The sequence below is a fragment of the Jaculus jaculus genome, chromosome 10 (assembly GCF_020740685.1).
Source record: "Jaculus jaculus isolate mJacJac1 chromosome 10, mJacJac1.mat.Y.cur, whole genome shotgun sequence".
NCBI classification, from domain to species: domain Eukaryota; kingdom Metazoa; phylum Chordata; class Mammalia; order Rodentia; family Dipodidae; genus Jaculus; species Jaculus jaculus.
The window spans coordinates 108,165,986-108,189,809 of NC_059111.1; the positions used below are offsets into that span (position 1 = coordinate 108,165,986).

Below are 23,824 nucleotides of genomic sequence, written 5' to 3' on the forward strand. Positions count from 1 at the left end.
CTCGGGCGTCTGCTCGTCGCCTCGTGCGAAGACCCCGGCGGGAAGCGGGACGCCTGCTCTTTTTCTCCTTGGTTTCCCGCCCCCTCCTCCGACCCCGGGCGTCGCTTGCAGTCGTACTCGTGCTCTCCGGGAAGCCGGGGCTCGCGCGCGGGAGGCGCCTCCGCGCTGTGCGCTCTGGCTTTCCGGTTCCTTGCCCGCGGCTCTCGGGTCCCCCCGCTCGCATTGTTGAGACGGTGCAGGGCATTATTATTGAGTAACACTTGGTCTGTTTTTGCTCCGTTCTCTTGGGGAAGGGCTAGGGGACGGGGGACGGGCCCAGCAGGCGCTCAGGGATGCCATCGTGGTTTCCCAAACGGAAGGAGCCCTCCTCCCCAGGGACACCCCCCCCCCACCCTCGTTTCGCGCTGGGCCTTGAGCGGCGGCCTCTGCGCGCCCCCGGCTCCTGCGGGAGCGCGCGCTCTGACCCCAAAGGTAACCGGGCGCCTGGCCAGAGACAGAGTGTCGGGGGTCCCCAGGCTCGGGGCTCACGCACTTCGACTCGGAAGGCCCATGTGACCCCGAAAGACCCCCTCCTTCTCCTGTCACCTGTGATGTAGACACGTAATTAAGAAAGATGGAAGTGCTTATCCACATTCCTTGAGCTTGCTTACTTCCTAAAGTTCAAGGCTCTCTCTACCTAGATCTGCCAGAAAGAAGATTCCCTTTTCTGACTGGGCCCCTGCTCTCGCGTGTAGTCCTTAGTAGTTAGGGTGCATATACTGAAATGCAGTCAAGTTAGTTACTCTCATATTTATTTTTTGTATGTAATTGCTCTTTGTTGGAGTACCATTGAAACAGTCAAAAATGAAGAGTGGAATAAGTGATCACACTCTTTCAGAAATGCACTTACTAAGTAGAGGATCTAAGTTCATTTTGACTGGAAGCCACAAGCTTCTAGGACCTAAGTTTATCTGAACGCCAGGCTGAATAGTGTGCCGTTTTAAGTTGAGTACTTCATTTTGGGATATACCTGAAAATTTACCAGACTTTCCCAAAGCTCTGGAAGATCTTGTGTATTTTGTATAGCAAAGTGGTGAGGTTTATAAAGTAAAATCGTTCGTGATATGTAAGAAGACGAAATGAGATTTTTTTTTTCTCTTTGTTTGAAAAGGTTTGGGGCTATTTTTTTAATCTAAAACTTCTATTTGTTGCTTCCAATAATAAGTTGAAATCGTTACATCACTTTGCAAACAAACATGCAAATACAAGACTGGCATGCATTAACTTCTATTATGCCCACTTTTGGAGGTTCAGGAGAGTACTCATTAAGCTTGAGAGGAATGGCTGAACTGATTTCTAATAACTTTTTTATTCCCCCCTCATTGGCATCATTTTTTAAAAAACCATCTACTCACCCCCCCCAAAAAAAAAACCCAAACTAAGATATGCCAAGATGTTCTTAGTTTCTAAGATCTGCCCTCCCTCCCAAAGCTGCATGCCGAAATCCAGGTAGGTGTGCCCCACATTCCTGGTGAGTCTGTCAGACGTCTGAGCTGATGCTATGAGGTGTCCTTAGATACTACATAGAGTCCGTTGTTCCTTGAACCTTACCTTTGCTCTAATTAATCTGTAGTGCAACCTTCCCATACATTTTTAGTATGAACTTATTGAAGACTGGACAGTCCATTTTTGCATCTGTAAAGTAATGCAAAAAATTTGTCTACATGGTGCCTCAGTTGAATGAATGACTTTCAGGACTAATTTTAATCCTGCCATTTGACCACCTGCCCTGATTTTGGCTACAGGAAATAGCCACTGCTGTTCAGCTGGTTAAGAGTGCAAGCTTTATTAGGCTGTTTGCTTTTCTACAGTAAAGTCTGTCATCTTTTTTGTTCTTCCTTTACCCTCAAATATCTAGTTACTGTGCCGAAACAAAAGAATGCTCAAAATTTCTTTAAAGCTGTGGAAGTCAAGGGGAAAACCCAACTTGTGAAATTGAATCAATTTACTTTTAAGGTGTTGCTATTTAGACTTTGTTTTTGCAATAAGATCCCCCCCCCCACGCCCCACGTTTGAAGTGAAGCAGGGTGCCCTGTTGGGAACACAGGCCAGCCCAGTGGTACCACTGCTTTGTCACTTGCAGTGACCCAGAAGCAGAGGCAGTATGCCTTTTTCATTTCAGCATGCAATATTAAGATGAACTTTACTGGAGGGATAGCTATTTGCCATTCCACAAACTTTAAAAAAAAAAAAGACGCCTAGAACTTGAATGTGTTTCTGCTTGTGTTTGACCCCTCCATACCTCTCAACGCATGTCCTTTCTACTCATTCCAACAGTCATGGTAGAATATCTTTGGGAATCAGTGGCTTTGTTTTAAACTTGCCTTTCAGATAGCTCTGGATAAAAGGTTGTTAACCATTTGGGGGCCAATTCAATGTTCATCTTGCTTTTAAAATTTTTTCAGGTAATTTTATCAGTAAGGTAGGTGTATGTGGGGGAGTCGTGTTGTTTTGTTTCAAAATTTAAGAAATTACCATTAAAGAATAAATCAAGGTCTGGAGAGACGACTCAGTGGTTAAAGGTACTTGTTTGCAGAGCTTGCCAGCCCAGGTTTTATTCCCCAGTACCCATGTAAAGCCAGATGCACAAACTGGCACATGTGTCTGGAGTTTGTTTGCAGTGGCAAGAGGCCCTGGCCCACAACCCTCTCTCGGTCTCAAATAAATTAAAAATATTTAAAAGTAAATCACTTTGGGTGAAACTCAAGGAGGTACACTATGTACATTTGCTAGTACACACTATACACAGAATTATAAAGCTCACACAGGTGTTTTTCTAGCCTCTGCAAAAAGAGGCAGGGGAGGGGATATCCTGCTTAGGTGAAAAGATGTGGATGGAGCCTATATAGTTTGAGTTTAATACCTGGGCCTGTATTTCCTCATTTTTAAAGCAGAATTTCTTCTATGGGATGCGGGGTCACCTAACATGGCCTGTAAGACACTAGGCAAGGGCTCAACCACTGAGCTACCTCTCCCTGAGATTTGTTGCTGCTGTGCTGTTTTGTTATATTTTTAAGACATAGTCTCACAGAGGTAACCCAGGCTGACTTCTGACTAGAGATCTTCCTGTCTCAGCCTTCCTAGTGCTGGGATTACAGCTCTGTACCATCACACTTCCCTGAGATAGTTTTTAAATTAATACTATTTAAGATTTCATTAGGTTCTCAACATATGTGGATTCCATGAGAATGTCATAACTTTTAAATGTTATACATTGGGAAAATTACTTTATTGAACATAATATATCCTGTTCATGTTTAACAAATGGTTATAAAGATTGATAACCATTTTAATTTTTCCTTTGGTAAACTTTGACTAAGTAAATCCGTTCTGCCCCCCTTGCCTTCCAAGTGCCTCATTCAGCTTGACTGCATTTCTGTTCTCCATTCTGGCTCTTTGTTTTCCTCTTCCTATCACCTGACAACTCAGGTATCACCTGTCCCTGGGGAGCTGCCATCCTATCTGGATTAGATTTTCCTGGGTTCTCGCAGTGTCCTGTCTGTGGTACTATATCAGTGCTTACCCTTCTGATGAAACTTGGAGGCTTCTCCCATTTGGAGGCTTCTCCCATTCGCTTGACCTTCAGACAGGAACTGAGCAGAATGACTCTGGCCCCAGTGCCTCTCTAGCACACTGTTAATATCAGCATTCATGAACATCCTCCCACATGAAATCTTGATAAAGTAACTACTGTGTTTTGCCTTCCTGGTAGGAAACAGGAGTGTTGGCTTTGCATGGTCAAGGTCAAGGCTAGCAAGGTAGAAAGGCCTCACTTAAGAGTCTAGAGCAAGACAGTAATCTCAGAGCTTGAGGGTTTTTTTTGTTTGTTTGTTTTTGTTTTAAATATTCTGTTTAAGAGAGAGAATGGGTATGTCAGGTTCTCCAGCCACTTCAAATGAACTCCAGAAGTATGCACCACCATGTGCATCTGGCTTACATGGGTTCTGAGGAGTTGAACCTAGGTTCTTAGGCTTCACAGGCAAGGGTCTTAACCGTCAAGCCATCTTTCCAGCCCCCAGAGCTTGAGCTTTTAAGTGCTTTTAAGTGCTTGATTTGTATGAAGGTGGAAGATTAGAAGAGACTAGAAGGAAAATGTGTTAAGGATTGATACCTTTTCATTACAACAGAATTCACCATGTGGAACTATGATTGGCTTCTGAGAATGAACGTATTCATTCTTCTTAGACTTTTAGTAAACATTGAAGAAGAGGAATTAATTAGGCTGATGGCATAGATAGGAGGAGTTCTGGAACTTTGGGGCTGTTGTTAATTGGATGTGATCTCACGACTCATTGGCCTTGCAAAAATTTGTAGAACCATTTAACAAGCTGTATTTTTTAAAGGCCTGTGTCTGAAAATCAGAAAATAGACTGTATGAAATGGTTCAACCATTGAAATATGTAAAAAGTATACGTGGGTAAAGTATTTAAAGTAGTAAATGTCTGTCCTTTTGTGTACATTAAAATATTTTTCAGAAAATTAAGAACCAACAGATAGTAGGATAGAAATCTCAGGTTAGGGAAAACCCAGGTATAATACTAAAAATACAGTGAAAATTTATTTGATTGCTTTAGAAGCATAAAAATTTTTTATGTTGAAATCTGTAAACAATCAAAGAAAATGTTTTACTTTGCAAGCAAATTTGTTTATTTATTTATTTTTAGTTTTTCGAGGTAGGGTCTCACTGGTTTTTGGTTTTTGAGGTAGGGTTTCACTCTAGCTCAGGCTGACCTGGAATTCACTATGTAGTCCGTCTTAGGGTGGCCACGAACTCATGGTGATCCTCCTACCTCTGCCTCCCAAGTTCTGGGATTAAAGGCATGCACCACCACACCTGATCTGCAAATTCATTTTTAATACTCAAAGAGTGCTTGTAAACTAATGAAATTAAAAAAAAAAAAAAAAAAGGAACCCAGGGGAATGCAGGCCTTCTGCATGCTAGGCAAGTACTCTACTGCTAAGCTATACCCTCAGCCTGGTGGCTTAATTTTTCAAAAGAAAAAAATCCTAAGGAAATAGAAGCAAAGGGGCCGCTTGGAATGCCATTTTGCATGTTTAGTACAGAATTACTTGGTACTTCTTTACCTGCAGCTCCTTTCCAGGTATGTCAGTACATAGGGCTACATGTCTGGTTTGGTGGCTTGTATTTCCAGCATCAGGTTCTTTGTTTAATGTTTTCATTCCTTTCCATCCTTCAGAGAGGTGAGGCCCTTTCTATCAAACTGTCATAATCATGAAATGCACTTATGTTTTGATATTTATTATGCCTACTTCAAACAGCAGATTAGGTCCTGATGACTGGCCTTCATAGTGGAAGTTCCTTTTCTTTGGGACATTAGCCAACTTTATCCTATTTTGCTTAGTTCATAACTCCTAGTTATAGTAAATTCATTTTAAGTTAAATGTGTTTTTTTATAATTTTTATTTATTTGAGAGAGAGAGAGAGAGAGAAAGAGGAGGACGGAGAGGAGAGAATGAGGATGAATGGGCACACCAGGGCCTCTTGGCAGTTTATGCATCTGATTTTTCATGGGTACTGGGGAATTGAACCTGGACCACCAGGCTTTGCAAGCAAGAACCTTTACTGCTGAACCGTCTCCCCAATCCTTGTCAAATGTTTAGACTATAATACCTTTATGCATAGTATTAGTTTGCAAAAAATTGGGAAAAATACTTTGGCACAGTTTGTTATAGCTTGGAAAACTTGAATGGTTACTATCAATCATTTAAGAAAGATACATTTATTAGCATAAATCGGGAACACTATTAGAATTACATGGACATAGTCACAGAGAAATGTGGACAGAATGAATGCTCAGAAATGCTGCCAGCACACTCGGGGGGAAACTGCCTTTGCTACATAGAATATACTAATTATATACTAACTGAACTAGTTATGTATATGATGGGCATCTCAAAGTCAGAATGTGGGGGTAAAGGCAAGAGCTCAGACCTCTGTGAGGTGGAAAGAGGCCTACTCTAGTCAGACTGGAAGGAAAGATTTGGAATCCTGAAGCAGGTTGGTAAAACTGCAGACCAGATTCCTCAATCCCAAGTGGAATCCTAGGAATAGATTCAGAGGCTTGGCCTTTTCTCCCTCTGCAGGCTCAGGCTTACATTTGGAAATTAGGAGACTTTGGTTTGGGGAGGGTGGAGAAGGAAGAGTGTAGTGGTTTGACTTCTATCTTAAAGATAAAAACCTTTAAAAGACTTAACTTGCAGGTTAATCTTTCATGTAATACTAACACTTAGTATTCAGCATTAAGTACATGCTGACGACCTATTGTGGCTTTGTAGCTGCTGACCCTCAGCCTTCTGGAAGACGTCCATCTTTGCTATTCTGGTTGAAAGTAGACTTTGACATGCATCATATGACTGGATGGAATATACCCGAATTCCACTAGAGTGCCTCTTATCTGACATGGTGATGAAAGGGCACAATATAATGAAAATAAGACTGTACTACCAAGGGACCCAAAAGATACAGAAAGGGAAGGATGCTGAAGACTCAGTGGGTGGAGCAGTTTTACCTGGTGTGAGCTCTTCTCTGGTAGCTTTGTACATGTTCTGGATGCCGTTGACTACTTCTTGTGCTGGTTTTTGTTTGGTTTTTAGTATAGTTTGTTTTGGTCCTATTATTTTTGTAATAAAGGGACTCTCATACTACCTGTTACTGCATTTTCAGGGCTTTTGTTTGTTTAGACCAGTACTTTTTGCCCATCTGTTCTGAGGCATGTGGGATTTGGTAACCAGAGGGAAGAACAGAAAACAAACTAATTTAAGAAATGCTGGGCTGGAGAGATGGCTTAGCAGTTAAGCACTTGCCTGTGAAGCCTAAGGACCCTGGCTCGAGGCTCAATTCCCCAGGACCCACGTTAGCCAGATGCACAAGGGGGCGCACGTGTCTGGAGTTCATCTGCAGTGGCTGGAGGCCCTGGCGTGCCCATTCTCTCTCTTTCTATCTGCCTTTTTCTCTCTGTCACTCTCAAATAAATAAAAAATAAAAACAAAAAAAATTTAAAAAAAAATGCTGACTTACATATTGAAGAATCATTAATAGATTATGTACACTGCAGTTCTTATAACTTGTGTAGACTGGGTGTGTACCCTTAATTTAGTAATAACTTTTGGAGAAAGAACTTACCACATAGAATGCCTACAGACTTCAAAAACATGGAATGTAAAAATTACAGGAGAAATTGATATGTAATAAATTGGTGTGTTCATTTTTTTTTCCTCTTTGATGGAGCACTGATTGGCACCTGGAAGCACTTAGTGTCCTTTGGAGCACAGTGTAGAACTTGTCATAGAGGCTAGAAGACAGTTGTGGTTTAATTACCTAGGAAACATCTTTCTCTCCTTCCCCCTCCTCTCATCCCTTCTCCCCTCTACTTTTTCTTTTGCTTGTGTGTGTGTGTATGTATGTATGTGGTGCATACCCATGTGGTACCCCACACGCTCACCTGTCACAGCCACAGTAGACCACTAGGTATCCTGGTCCATCACTCTTCTGTTGGAGCCAAGTCTCTTACTGATCCCCAGAATTGCTGTTTCTTCATGAGCTGTGCTTTCGTATGGCACTGGGGTTACAGACAAGTGCGGCCATGGCCAGCTCTTTATGTGGTCCTGGGAATTAAATGGTCTCACAGGCCCTCATGCTTGCATAGGAAGTGCTCTTAACAGTTGAGCTATCTTTGCAGCGCTACCCCCTCAAAAAATTTAAAGCACATGGGTTAGTGCTAGTCCATAATTACTACCAAACAAACAAAAAAAAAAATCAAAGTTTTTATTACTCACATTTCATTGGTGGTGTCAAATATTGAAAGAAAGTCCTTGGACTGGGGGCATAACTCATTGGTGGAGCACTTGACTAGAATGTACATGTATGTCCTTGGATTAGATTCCTGGACCATGCCTATACAAAGTCTAAAACTTTCCGAGTTTTAAAAATTTATTTATTTATTTGAGAGAGACACAGAAAGCGGGAGGGAGGGCACACCAGGGTCTCCAGCCACTGCAAACAAACTCCAGACACATGCACCACTTTGTGCATCTAGCTTATTTGGGTTCTGGGGACTCAAACCTGGGTTTTGAAGCCATCTCTCTAGCCCCATTCCAAAGTATTAAAGACATTTAAATACTTCTGTTTTACTGTTCCTTTTTAAAGTTTTCTGGATCCTGATTTATTAAATTGGTAGGCCTCATCTCATCTTGCTAGCTTCCGGAGTGAACAGTGTTCACATGATCTATCAGGTCAGATTTGGGCAATGGAAACCAGCTGCTTTTCTAGAGTATTCTGTTTCCTCCAAGGAGACATGCATATCCATTTACACTTGTGAGGACCAGGCCCTATTCTCCTTTGGTGTACTCTCTGGGCATGGTGTTCCATGGAGAGTACTTGCTATCTTAATCATGTCTTTTCTCTCTTCAGAAGCCCTCTCTTGGACTTGATCTTTTGTTCTAGTTTTTATTCTGGAGTTTTCTGTTGTATTTAGGCTCAGCAGTTTCCCTTTGGGCTTTTCTATTTGGCTATCCTGCCCTTCCTTTCATCTGCACTCACCCCAATTTGATGTTTTTTCTTTTTCCCTCAACCATATCCAACTTTCTGTCTCTAGTCTTATACCTGAGATACAACACAGACTTAAAACTTACTTGGGTCCATATTCAGAGAGCTACCAATTTTGATTTTTGCAACCAAATTTTATTGGTGCTTGATTCATACCTTTGTGCATGGCCACCTTGTCTTGAGCTTCATTCAATGTGCCCTTCCTTCCTGTGTATCATCTATGTCAGAGTCCCCCAGACTGTGTGGTCTCCAGCAGGGATAGAGTAAAATCTTCTGTTTGTCAGCCCTCACCACAACATAAAAGCTCTTATCTGTGTGATGCTAACATGCTTGTCTCCAAGCCTGGTCCCCTGTGAACTAACTTTGCATCGTTTCTTATTTGACAGGATGAAAGTAACTGCTGTTAGTTCTGGGCACCTTTGTTAATCCTGGTTCCTTTTTCAGAGGGAGGAGTTGGAAATAGGTTTAAAATGTAGCCGTGGCTGTCCTTCTACTGTGTAACCTAGGCACTTACTGTATAGCCCAAGCTGGCCTCACACTCATGGTAGTCCTACTGCCTCAGCCTCTCAAAGGCTGGAACTGCAAGTGTGTACCATCACAGTTGTCTTTAGCTCTTGTTCTTCACGCTGTGATTACGCACTCTAGAAAGAACATTAAACAAAATTTCAGTACATCAACCAGTTTGTGCAAGTTCTGTTATTTTAAGAGACTTTGCGTAAGTTATAAATGTTGAAAGTTTCTTTTGATAAAGCTAATTTACAGAAAACTTTGGTTAAAAAGGTGGAGGCAGGAGGATTCAAGGGTCATACTAAGCTGTAACCAAGTGAATCTAGCCTGAACTAAAAACTGTCTTTAATAATTAAAAAGAAAAATTGTGAGAACTCTTTTTCAAATTAAAAATTAGTATTCTTTGAAGATTGGCTTGAGCACTACAGTTTGAAAAGTGGTACAGATGAGTCCTATAAATTAGCCACTCCTGAAAACAAGATAACCCAACAGACAGTAAATTGATTTGGTTGTCTTGTGTACACTAGGTGAGTATGAGTGTGTAGTGTTTGAAATCTGAAGAAAATTAGTACTAAAATGTGCTGTTGTATCTCATTTATACTTTTTAGAAGTTGGTTTATCTATTATTATTGTTGTTGTTGTTTTTTAAGGTTTTTCGAGGTAGGGTCTCACTCTAACCCAGGCTGACCTGGAATCCACTATGTAGTCTAAGGATGGCTTCAAACTCTCAGCAATCCTCCTACCTCTGCCTCCTGTGTGCTGGAATTAAAGGCATGTGCCACTACACCAGACTAGAAGTTGATTTATTTGCAGAATTTTGATGTATATATTTTATTTTACAAAGTTGAATTATTTGTAAAGTCTAGTTTTCAGATACATATGTGAGTTCTTGAGACTATAAAAACCATAGAAAAAAATCTGGATTTTTGTGAATTTCATTTTCTTTAAAAAAAAATTTTTTTTTATGATGGAGAATCAGTGTGCCAGGCCTCCAGCCACTAACCGAACTCTAGATGGGTGCACCGCCTTGTGCACTTGCACAACCTTATGTGTCTGGCTTATATGGGATCTGGGGAGTCGAACATAGGTCCTTAGCTTTCACAGGCAAGTTCCTTCACTGTTAAGTCATCTCTCTAGCCCTAAATATTTTATTTTTATTTATTAGAGAGAGGGAGAGTGGGCATGCCAGGGCCTCCTGCTATTGCAGACAAACTAAATACATGTGCCACCATGTGCATCTGGCTTATGTGGGTACTGGGGAGTCGAACCTAGGTCCTTAGGCTTCATAGGCAAGTGCCTTAACTGCTAAGCCATCTCTCCAGCCCCTTCATTTTCTTTACCTTTGGAAAATATTAACTGCATTTTCAGCTGAAAGCATGGATAATGGTTTTCAAAATAAGCTACTTGAAGACAAGCTTGAAAATCTTAGCTAAGCAGTTACCCAAGATAGTGAAGCAAGTTATGCAACAGCGTGTTTTTGTTGTTGGTCTTGGAGATTGAACCTATGGCTTTGTGAATGCTAGGCACACCCTCAACTAATGAACTATGTCTGCAGCCCCATCCACTGTTTTTTTCCTTTTGAATTTTCATTTCAAAATTGATCAGGCTGGCCTTAAACTTGGGATCCTCAGCTCTATGAGTAGCTAGAATAATTACAAGCCTTTGTAACCTTGATAATTGATAGTCCCAGCTATCAGTATTTTCTGATCACCTTCCCCCAACTAAATGGAGCCCAGCAGTAAAGATTGTGTGGCACTGCACAGTCATTCACAAGTGGTGCAAGGATAGAGGTCCAGAACACTTACTTAAAATACAGACCTCAGAATTTTGGTGGTTTTTTTTTTTTTTTTTTTTTTTGTGGTACTTGGGATTGAACCCAAGGCCCCAGACCTGAGTTACTGTGGGGATACAGATGTGCTGCTTTTGTCTCTTTGATCCCTGAACAGTGGTCTAACCTATGGTGCTTGGAGTCCCTGTCCTGGGAGGCTGAGGACATGACTGGAGCTCAGGGACGTGAGGCCCGCTCATGAACAAAACAGTAATCAAAAACACTTACCGCTTACATAGTGACAGATAAAGACAGGATGTGCAGGCTATGAGGAAAATGTAGACGTTTTTGAACTAAAAAGCCACATCTTTAGTAGGTTCAATTCAGTAAAAATCTCCAGAAAGAGACTAGAGAAATAGCTCAGTCAGTAAAGTGCTTGCCTTGTAAGCACGAGGACCTGAGTTCAATCTCTAAAACCCATGTTATAAATAAATGGTGACACGTCCTTCTAATCCCAACATTGATTAGGTGGAGACAGGTGGAATCCAGTGCGGGGGGGGGGGGTGTTGCTGGCCAGCCAGTGTAGCCTACTTGGTGAACTCCAGATTAAAGAACCTGTTTTGGGGGAAAAAAGGGGTTGTGGATGGCACATGAACACCACCACCCGAGGTTGTCGTCTGACCTACATACGCACATGCACACACACGAACCTACATGCAGACATAATTTTCAGCAAGTATAAAATACTGAAAGCTTGCTTCTTTCAGAACCATCTTCTAAGGGGAATTGATGTTACAGGTCTTGCCAGATTTTCTCCTTTGTTCATAGATTTGGTCCTACCTGTGTGAAGTAAGAGGAAAAAAAAACACTTCCTTTACTGAAGATTATCAAATGCCTCATTTTCATGATCTCAGAAGTCATGCAAATAATTGGTTCAGTGGCTGTATTTAACTTAGTTATCCTTTATTGATATAAAGTCCAGGTTTAATGTGCTCGCTCATGAGCTCTCGTGCGCTCTCTCTCTCTCTCTCTCTGTTTTCTCACCCCTTCCCCAGTGTTTATAAGGACTTGAAGATACTAAATATGTAAGTACTGGATGTTGTAGTAACTAGCAAGGGAACTTTTCATCAAGATGGGTCTTAACCAATGCAGGAGGTAACATCTCACTGTGGACTCTGAAGTGCTCCCAGGAACACTGCCTGTGCCTTAGGATCCCACCAGAAAGGAAGTGACTGAGTTTCCATCTCCTTCTGTGGGGTCAATTCAGTGGCAGATTGTCTTCATATCCAAAGAAAACATAAAGCTTCTAATGATGTTGAGCCTAGTGGTACGTATATATAATCTCAGCTACTCAGGATACTGAGGCAGGAGGATCACAAATTCAAGGCTTACCTGGCCTTATAGGAAGAGTAAAAGGCTAGCCTGGACAACTTAGTGATCCTGTCTCAAAATAATATAAAAAGTCATGAGGAGTGGCATAGTGCTTGCCTAGTTAGCATGTGTGAGGCCCTAGGTTCAATGTCCAGTACTGCTGAAAATAAATTTTCCTTTTACATTTGAGATTTTAAAAAAAAGGCACTTGTGTTTTCAGCCAATTTGTTGTGAAATGGGACGTGTGTTTGTGTTGGCATAGCTGAGAATTGCTAATCATAATTTTTCTGTTTTAAAATGCTATTTATTTGGATGTGTGTGTGCACATCTATAGGGTGCACCAGGTCTCTTGCCACTGTAAATAAACTCCAGATGCTTGCACCGTATTTTGCATCTGATTTTATGTGAGTGCTGGGAAACTGACCCCAGGTTAACAGGCTCTGCTATGCTAGCAAGTGCCTTTGACTGCTCCATCATTCCCATAATCATAATTTTTCAACTAAGGGTTAGATTCTTATAACAGAAAGGGTTTTGTATTTTTTTGTTTGTTTTTTGAGGTAGGGTCTTACTCTAGCCCTGGCTGACCTGGAATTCACTATGTAGTCTCAGGGTGGCCTTGGACTCACAGTGGTCCTCCTACCTCCTGAGTTCTGGGATTAAAGGCGTGCACCACCACGCCTGGCTGGGTTTTGTATTTTTAATGGAAAACCTTGATAAGATAATTAGCATGTTCACTTTATGATGTACTAGCTTTCAAAATCTGCTTATGAGCAGGCAGTTCTTGAGGTCTAGCACCCACCAGCAGGGCACACTGGTAACTGCATGTGAGTTACTTAGAAAGTCACTAAGTAGGATTGTGAGAACCATCAGTTGAAGTGGGTTTGTGCATCTTTTGTGAAACAGTTCTTGTGGCTGAGGGACACTTGCCCTCTGCATGTGACCATGGTCAATGCATCCTCTGCCACAGGTGCATATCTGGATTCCTGACCAAGGATGTTTTCTGGATGCTCATGTCCTTATTGTTTCAAGAGTGAGAACATTTGTGTCAGCCTGGGTTCTGAAGCTGTGTGCCTGAGACATTTGCTGCCAGGGTGTGAATGCTCTTTAGTCATGGTCTTGACAGTCAGTAGACTTGTGCTGCTGCTGCTGCAGCTCATGTGATCTCTGGTAAGGTAGGAGAGGTAGGGAACCCTTCAAGCTGGCATTTCGTTGAAAGCATACATCAAGAAAATTATTTCATGGTATGAAATATTCACATTTTAAGACATAGTATTTGTTTTCCCCCTGAGGTAAGTTCTTGCTCTAGTACAGGCTGAGCTGGAATTCACTATGTAGTTTCAGGGTGGCCGTGAACTCCACCTACCTCTGCCTCCTGAGTGCTGGGATTAAAGGCATGCACCACCATGCCCAGCTAGAAGGATATTTTCAAGAGAATGTGAAAATTTAGGTCTGTCAGAGCACAAAGACACTCAGCCTTCTGCTGGTAGGATTGTTTTGGTAGGAATTTTGTGGAACTACTGCCTTACTGTTATCATAACCCAAAATACTGTAAAATTTGCCGGTAGCTTGCCTTCCTTCCTTCCTTTCTTTTCTTTTTCTGTCTTTCAATTCATTTTTAGTGAAAAAATAATATTAGTGCCCCATACAGACTATGAACTACAGGTACAGAAGTTAAGAAACCTACCCATTCTCCCAGCTAGTGAGTTGTGGAGCCTAAATATTAAGTTCCCCAAACATCTGTATACATTTCTACATTAGCCATTTGAGACAGGCTTGCCATTGTAAGATGGTGCTCAATGCCCCTTGAGGTGTGTGCTCTGGAGGACCATGCAGCAGGGGCACAGAAGGACTGAAGAAGATGTGCAGACAGAACACAAGCATCCCTTACCCAGAAATCTGAGCTGCTAGCAACTTTGAGGACCAGTGTGATGCCCCAGGTAGGAAACTCCACATTTGATTTCCTGTGATTTGTCACAGTCACAGTTAAAACACTAGGTGCACATATGGGGCCGTAGAAAATTACCTTCAGTCTATATATATAAAATGTATATGGAACATTGCCTGGGAAGATGGTTCAGTGGTTTAAGGTGCTTGCTTGCAAAGAAAGCCCACATAAAGCCAGATGCCCAAAGTGGTGCATGTGTCCGGAGTTTGTTTGCAATAGCAAGAGGCTTTGATGCACCTATTCTGTCACACACACACTCTTAAACACAATAAAATAAATACAGAATTGATTGATGAATGAATTAATAAAATATTTTAAAAGCATATATGGAAGAAAAATGAGTTTCATGTTTAGATTTGGGTCCCATCTCCAAGATATCTCATTTGCATACAAATATTTCAAAATCTGAAAAAGTCTGAGACACTTCTGATCCCACACATTTTGGATAAGGGATACTCAACCTTGTAGTGTGTACCTTGTTATGGTCTATGAGCTTTTTAAAAAGTCCAGTTTTTAAAGTTCAAATTGTCATTTACTAAGTTGCTATCATTACCTGCATGGTAATAATGGATTAAAGCCCTCAGTTTGAATAGCATAGTAATTTCATTACACCTTGTTTAAAGTGAAGGAAAATGCTTGGAAATAAAACCCACAAGCATACCAATCTACACCACTGGAGAAGTGTGATTCACTCTAGATCATTGAGGAAAAAAAGCATTGTGCTGAAACTGAAAATTGAGATGTAATTCTTAGTATTTAAAACTAGTTTATATGAGCTGACAGGTCAGTCTAAACACCTATTGGTTGTGGTTTTATAAAATGATTTTATACAAGAGTTACCACTACCCTACTTAAAAGTCAATCTAATTAAAGTAGGAAGAATAGATGTTGGCTGAACTAAAATTCAGTTATGCTTGAGCAATTTTAAGACTTTTAGTGCTTCTATATAGATCTTAGGTGCTTTTTATTTGGGGGGTTTGTGGTTTTGGTTTTTTTTCTTCTTTTGAGGCAGGGTCTTGCTCTTTCCCAGGCTGATGTAGAATTCACTATGTAGTCTCAGGGTGGCCTTGAACTCACGGCTATCCTTCTACCTCTGCCTCCAAAATGCTGGGATTAAAAGGTCTGTGCCATGACACCCAGCTTCTAGGTGCTTTTTATCTATATGTAAATGTGTATGTAGGCATGTGGACGCCATGGTGCTTGTGTGACAGGACAACCTTGGGTGTCAGTTCTCACCTTCTGACTTGTTTGAGGCAGGGTCTCCTATTTAGCATTCTGTTCACCAGGTTAGTTGGGCCATGTGCTTCCCACCATTTCTCCTGCTTCCACCTCCCTTCTTCCCATAGGTGTGCTAGATTACAGATCCCTGGATAGGATATAGCTTTACACAGGCTCAGGAGGTGTGAACTCAGGTGCTCCTGCTGGTATGGCATCACTTGATCCTGTAAACTTGCTTCCAGCTCCATTATTAGGTTTAAAAAGAATACTCTTGGGGGCTGGAGAGATGACTATGTAAGACACTTGTTGCGATACCTGACAGTCACCTGGGTTCTATTCCCCAATACCCATGTAACTAAAACCAGATGCACAAAGTGGCCCAGGAGGAGGGCTGGAGAGATGGATTAGCAGTTAAAGAAGGTACTTGCCTGTGAAGCATGAGACCCAGGTTTGATTCTCCAGTACCCACATAAGCCAGATACACAAGGTGGCACGTGCATCTGGAGTTTGCAATGGCCCAAGGCTGTAGTTCCTCATCCTCATTCTCTTTCTCTCTCTCTAATATATAAATAAATAAAAAATATTTTTAAAACATGGCTCAGGAAAGTGGGACAGGCACCTTGAGTTTGTTTGCAGAGGCAAGAGGTCCTGGTGTCCCTCACCTTTTCTCTAACTTCTCTCTGTTCGCAAATAAATGAAATATTTTTTAAAAAAATTAAAGAATACATAGGCTGGTGAGATGGCATAGCAGTAAAGGTGCTTACCTGTGAAGCCAAAGGACCCAGGTTTGATTCCCCAGTACCCACGTGAGCTAAATGAACAAGGTGTCACGTGTGTCTGGAGTGTATTTGTAGTGGTTGTAGGCCCTAGTGTGCCTGTTCTATCTGCCTCCCCATCCCTCTCTCTCAACTAAATAAAGTGTGTGTGTATGTAGTTTAAATACTCAACCTGAGACTACATAGTGAATGCCAAGTCAGCCTGGGCTAGAGCAAGACTACCTCGAAAAACCAAAACCAAAAAAAAAAAGGAAAGAAAAAAGAATATTCTGTTGTTCATAGGTCAGGTACCAGTTCCAAGAGAACATAAGTTATTTCCTAGTTGCTAGCTGTCAATATCTAAAAAAAATCCATATTTAATGGTATCACAAGGTTCTTATAATTACAAAAATGTGCATGGGGAAATGAATTAAATTAGCATGTATAAATATATTCTTAATTAGAAGGAAAAAAATTGATCATAGGAGAAAGCTGCTATATTTATTCAGTGAAAATTTGAGAATCTACTAATTTCGGACCTCTGCTCATTTTTCAGAAAGCAGGATAGACAGAGGTAACTGTAAATCTTTTCCTGCTCCAGGATGGTGGATCCTGGTCTTCTTAAGAGTTGTTTTTTTTTAGCCATTAGTTTTGTAGTTGTTACGTTTTGCCGGAATTTTGGGTTATTTATTTATTTATTTATTTTGGTTTTTCCCAAGATAGGGTCTTACTCTAGCTCAGGCTGACCTGGAATTCACGATGTAGTCTCAGGGTGGCCTTGAACTCTCCACGATTCTCCTACCTCTGCCTCCTGAGTGCTGGGATTAAAGGTGTGCGCCACCATGCCTGGGTAAGACAGCAGTTAAGGGCCCTTGTTTGCAAAGCTTGCCAGCCTGGGTTGAGTTCCCCAGGATCCATGTAAAGCTGGATGCAAAGTGGCATATGTATCTGTGATACCAACATGCTCATAACAATAGGAGGTAGAATCCCAAATTTGGTGTTTATTTGTGGCAGCATGAGACCCTGCTTCAAAGGTGGAAGACAAAGTTGTCCTCTGACCTCCAAATACACACCATGCCATGTGTGCCCACACAAATACTTTAAAAATGAAAATGCCCAAGTAGACACTTTAAAAATACAAAACTAGCCAGCCATGGTGGCACAAGCCTTTAATCGTAGCATTTGTGGGAGGCAGAGACAGGAGGCTTGCTTGAGTTCAAGGCCACCCTGAGACTACATCGCAAATTCCAGGTCAGCCTGGGCTAGAGTGAGACCCTACCTCAAAACCCTCCCTGACCCCCCCCCCCCAAAAAATAGAGTTGAGGTCTGAAGCTTCTAACAGAAGACATGGGACAGTGAGCCTGGCTTTCGTTTTTATTTTTATAACACATAAATCTTGTATACTTACTCTTGCCCAGTAATAGTATTTTTATTAGGCCAATAGAAAATAAGAATTGGACTTCCGGTTAAGATGGCGGCGTAGGTACCACGCCAAAGCAGCCTAGGGGGGAAAACGACCAAAAAAACTCAGCAAAATACACACTTTTACTAAAAAGTGAGGTGTATAGGAAATTGAAGCGGCAGTGGAGAAATAGAAGAGTTATAGAGCATCCAGAGCCTGCACAGGCGGGAACAGCGGCTCCGGCAGCTCGGCCAACCGCCGCGCCCACGGGGCAGCAGAAAACTGCCAGACTCGGCTCGAGCCGCAGGAAAAGCCAGGTGCAGGATTTTCCCCTCACACCGCGCTCTCCGCAACTTGGAAACGTGAGGGGAGAGCGGCAGTGAGCAGCGGAGGAGCAGACCGCGAGGTAGAAGAACACGTGGAGCAGTGAGACAACCAGAGCAGCCGTGGCTCCCTCCCCTCCCCCACCGCCTGAACCCAGCTCCAGCAAACAGAGCAGCGACCCAGGACCCAGCCACACCAACTTGGGCTGACAACGGGACCCAAGAAGGAGCAGAGTTCGGGAGCAACATCAGCAGCTCCAGCACAAGTACCAGCAGCAGCAGACCCAGGAGGGGCAGCAGCGGCAGATCCCGCAGCAGCAGCTTCAGGGGGAGCAGCGGCAGTGGACACAGCAGCAGCAGCTTCAGCAGCAGTGGTGGCTTCAGCAGTGGCAGCTACAGCAGCAGCAGAGGCAGCAGTTTGCCCCGTAGGAAAAGCAAGTGCCCAGCTCCAGAAATCAGAACAGCAGCCCGACGACCCAGGCAGCAACTTGACTGAGACCAAAATCACCCAAGGTAACTGGGATTGCACCAGGGAAGGGTCTCACTTGGTCACAAGCTGACTTGGATCCCTCAACAGACCAGAAATCTAAACCTCTTTGTTGATAGAGGATCTGGTCATTATAATAACTACTCTTACATACATACTCGGGGCTGTTTTGGATTGAATGTGTACAGTGTTTAGTTAAATTTTAGAATCTACCTGTATTTTATTCCACTCAGCCTGCTTGAATACTCCTATAGCAGGGAAACTCAACCCCTAAGAACATCTTTGTAGATACTCTGAGAGTCTTAAGAGCCACACCTAATACCTTAAGGACCTACCCTGAAAATATATTACATCAAATCAATTGATACAGCTAAGAATATACAGCTAGCTAGAAAATCCAAGCATTAACTTAATCCAAGATGCAAAAATATATACATTACAACACAAGAAACACTAAAAAGCAAGACGATATAAATCCACCTAAAAGTATTAATGCATCAGAAATGTCCTCCAGTGAGAAAGAGTTAGAGGAAATGCCTGAGAAAGAGTTCAAAAGAATAATTATAAATATGTTCAAAGAGGTCAAAGAACACATGAAAACAATCAAAGAGGAAATCAAAGGAATCAAAGAAGAGGCAGGACACCAATTTAATGAAATAAAGAAGGCAATACAAGACATAAATAGGGAAATAGAAATAATAAAGAAAAACCAGTCAGAATTACTAGCAATGCAGAACACAGTTAATGAAATAAAAAACTGTGTAGAAAATCTCACCAGTAGGATGGATGAGGGAGAGGACAATATCTAAGCTAGAAGACCAGGTGGCAGACCTAATGCAGTCCAACAAAGAGAAAGACAAACTTATAGAAAAGTATGAGTGGGAATTTCAAGATATTCGGGACACTATGAAAAGATCCAATATAAGAATTCAGGGCATAGTAGAAGGAGAAGAACTCCACTCCAGAGGCATAGTAGGCATCTTCAACAAAATCATAGAGGAAAATTTCCCCCAAATTGGGAAAGAGGTGCCAATACAGATACAGGAAGCCTTTAGAACCCCAGCCAGACAAAACCCAGAAAGAACCTCTCCTCGCCATATTATAATTAAACTTCCAAACACACACACCAAAGAAAAAATATTGAAAGCAGTTAGAGAGAAAAATCAAGTTACCTACAAAAGTAAGCCCATCAGGATTACAGCAGATTATTCAACGCAAACTTTTAAAGCCAGAAGGGCTTGGAGTGATATATTCCAAGTTCTGAAAGATAACAACTGTCAACCAAGGTTACTTTATCCTGCAAAGTTATCCATTCAAATAGATGGAGAAATAAAGACATTCCATGACAAAAGCAGGTTAAAGGAGTATTTGAAGACAAAACCAGCTCTACAGAAAATACTTGATAGAATCCTCCATGCTGAACAAAAGGAAAAGCACACATATAAGGAACCTAGAAAAAACAAGCTATACCCAAATACCAGTTAACAGAAGAGAGCACAGGTAGAACCAGAAACACACACACACACAAAAATGGCAAACATAAATACACACCTTTCAATAATATCTCTTAATATCAACGGTCTCAATGGCCCAACGAAAAGACATAGATTTGCAGACTGGGTTAAAAAGCAGGATCCTACAATTTGTTGTCTCCAAGAAACTCACCTTTCTACAAAGGATAGACATTATCTTAGGGTGAAAGGTTGGAAGACGGTGTTTCAAGCAAATGGGCCTAGAAAACAAGCAGGGGTTGCTATCCTAATATCAGACAGGGTAGACTTTAGTCCGACGTTAGTCAAGAAAGATAAGGAAGGTCACTTTATATTGATTAAGGGCACACTCCAACAGGAGGACATTACAATCCTAAACATATATGCACCTAACATGGGGGCTCCCAAATTCGTCAAACAAACACTATTAGAACTAAGGTCACAGATAACACCAAACACAGTGGTGGTGGGTGACTTTAACACCCCACTCTCATCAATTGACAGGTCATCCAGGGAAAGAATAAACAGAGAGGCATCTGGACTAAATGAGGTCATAGAAGATATGGACCTAACAGATATATACAGGACATTTCATCCAAAGGCTGCAGAATATACATTCTTTTCAGCAGCACATGGAACATTCTCTAAAATAGACCATATATTAGGACACAAAGCAAATCTTAACAAATTCAGGAAAATTGAAATAATTCCTTGCATTCTATCTGACCACAATGGAATTAAACTACAAATCAGTAGCAAGAAAGGCTATAGAGCATACACAAAATCATGGAAGCTAAACAATACACTACTAAATGATGAGTGGGTCAATGAAGAAATCAAAAAGGAAATCAAAAAATTTATAGAGTCAAATGATAATGAGAACACAACATACCAAAATCTCTGGGACACAATGAAGGCAGTTCTAAGAGGTAAATTTATAGCCTTAAGTGCCTATATTAAGAAATTAGAAAGGTCGCAAGTAAACGACCTAATGCTTCGCCTTAAAGCCTTGGAAAAAGAAGAACAAGGCAAACCAAAAAGTAGTAGACGGGAAGAAATAATAAAGATTAGGGCAGAAATTAATGAAATAGAAACAAAAAGAACAATCCAAAGAATTAATGAAACAAAGAGTTGGTTCTTTGAAAGGATAAACAAGATTGATAAACCCTTAGCAAATGTGACCAAAAGAAAGAGAGAAGAGACACAAATTAATAAAATCAGAGATGAACAAGGTAACATCACAACAGATTCCAGAGAAATTCAAAAAATCATAGGGACATACTATAAAAGCATATACTCCACAAAGTATGAAAATCTGAAAGAAATGGATGATTTCCTTGATCTATGTGACCTACCTAAATTAAATCAAAATGAGATTAATCACTTAAATAGACCTATAACAAACGTGGAGATCCGAACAGTTATCAATAATCTCCCAACTAAAAAAAGCCCAGGCCCGGATGGATTCACTGCTGAATTTTACCAGACTTTTAAGGAAGAGCTAACACCATTGTTTCTTAAGCTTTTCCAGGAAATAGAAAAAGAAGGAATTCTACCAAACTCCTTCTATGAGGCCAGCATCACCCTGATACCAAAACCAGGCAAAGATAGAACAAAAAAAGAAAATTACAGACCAATTCTCCCTCATGAACATAGATGCAAAAATTCTCAACAAAATATTGGCAAACAGAATACAAGAGTATATCAAAAAGATCATTCACCCTGACCAAGTAGGCTTTATCCCAGAGATGCAGGGATGGTTCAACATACGCAAATCTATAAATGTAATACATTACATAAACGGGTTGAAGGACAAAAATCACATGATCATCTCATTAGACGCAGAGAAAACATTTGACAAAATCCAACATCCCTTCATGATAAAAGTCCTACAGAGACTGGGAATAGAAGGAACATATCTCAATATAATAAAGGCTATTTATGACAAGCCTACAGCCAATATATTACTTAATGGGGAAAAACTGGAAGCTTTTCCACTAAAATCAGGAACAAGACAAGGGTGTCCACTGTCCCCACTTTTATTTAATATAGTTTTGGAAGTCTTAGCCATAGCAATAAGGCAAGAGACACACATAAAAGGGATACAAATTGGAAAGGAAGAAATCAAGTTATCATTATTTGCAGATGACATGATTCTATACATAAAGGACCCTAAAGACTCTACTAGCAAGCTGTTAGAGCTGATCAAAACCTACAGCAATGTAGCAGGATACAAAATAAATACACAGAAATCAGTAGCCTTCATATATGCTAACAACAAACACACAGAGGATGAAATCAGAGAATCACTCCCATTCACAATTGCATCAAAAAAAATAAAATACCTTGGAATAAACCTAACCAAGGAAGTAAAGTATCTATACAATGAGAACTTTAAAACACTCAAGTGAGAAATTGCAGAAGACACTAGAAAGTGGAGAAACATCCCTTGTTCCTGGATTGGAAGAACCAATATCGTGAAAATGGCAATCTTACCTAAAGCAATCTACACATTTAATGCAATCCCTATCAAAATTCCAAAGGCTTTCTTCATGGAAATAGAAAAAACAATCCAAAAATTCATTTGGAATCACAAAAAACCTCGAATATCTAAAATAATACTGAGCAACAAAAAAGAGGCTGGTGGTATCACCATACCTGATTTTAACCTATACTACAGAGCCATAGTAACAAAAACAGCATGGTACTGGCACAAAAACAGACATGTAGATCAGTGGAACAGAATAGAGGACCCAGATGTAAGCCCAAGTAGCTATAGCCACCTGATATTCGATAAAAATGCCAAAAATACTCATTGGAGAAGAGACAGCCTCTTCAGCAAATGGTGTTTTGAAAACTGGATAAATATCTGCAGAAGGATGAAAATAGATTCTTCTCTCTCGCCATGCACAAGAATTAAGTCCAAATGGATTAAAGACCTTAACATCAGACCGGAAACTTTGAAACTGCTAGAGGAAAAAGTAGGGGAAACCCTTCAACATATTGGTCTTGGCAAAGACTTTCTGAATACAACCCCAATTGCTCAGGCAATAAAACCACAGATTAACCACTGGGACCTAATGAAATTACAAAGATTTTGCACCGCAAAGGACACAGTGAAAAAAGCAAAGAGGCAACCTACAGAATGGGAAAAAATCTTCGCCAGCTATATATCTGATAGAGGATTAATATCTAGGATATACAAAGAACTCAAAAAGTTAAATAATAAGGAATCAAACAAGCCAATCGAAAAATGGGCTATGGAGCTAAATAGAGAGTTCTCAAAGGAAGAAATACGAATGGCATATAAGCATCTAAAAAAATGTTCTACGTCACTAGTCATCAGGGAAATGCAGATTAAAACTACACTGAGATTCCATCTCACTCCTGTCAGATTGGCCACCATCATGAAAACAAATGATCATAAATCTTGGCGGGGATGTGGAAAAAAAGGAACCCTTGTGCACTGCTGGTGGGAATGTAATCTGGTCCAGCCATTGTAGAAAACAGTGTGGAGGTTCCTAAAACAGCAAAAGATTGATCTACCATATGACCCAGCTATAGCACTCCTAGGCATATATCCAAAGGACTCATCTCATTTCATTAGAAGTAGATGCTCAACCATGTTTATTGCTGTTCAATTTATAATAGCTGGGAAATGGAACCAGCCTACATGTCCCTCAACAGATGAGTGGATAATGAATATGTGGTACATTTATACAATGGAGTTCTACTCAGCGGTAAAGAAAAATGAAGTTATGAAATTTGCAGAAAAATGGATGGACCTGGAAAGTATTATACTAAGTCAGGTAACCCAGGCCCAGAAAGCCAAGCGCCACATGTTCTCTCTCATATGTGGATCCTAGCTACAGATGACTGGGCTGCTGTGTGAGAATGAAAATACTTAGTAGCAGAGGCCAGTAAGTTGAAAAGGAGACATAAAAGGTGGAGAA

General features: G+C 41.0%; 1 protein-coding gene across 3 annotated transcripts in view; it reads left to right on the forward strand.

Annotated features, from left to right (window-relative positions):
• The window catches only part of Cul1 (cullin 1), a 116,120-nt gene that overhangs the window by 1,301 nt on the left and 90,995 nt on the right, over positions 1-23,824 (forward strand). The window lies entirely within an intron of this gene.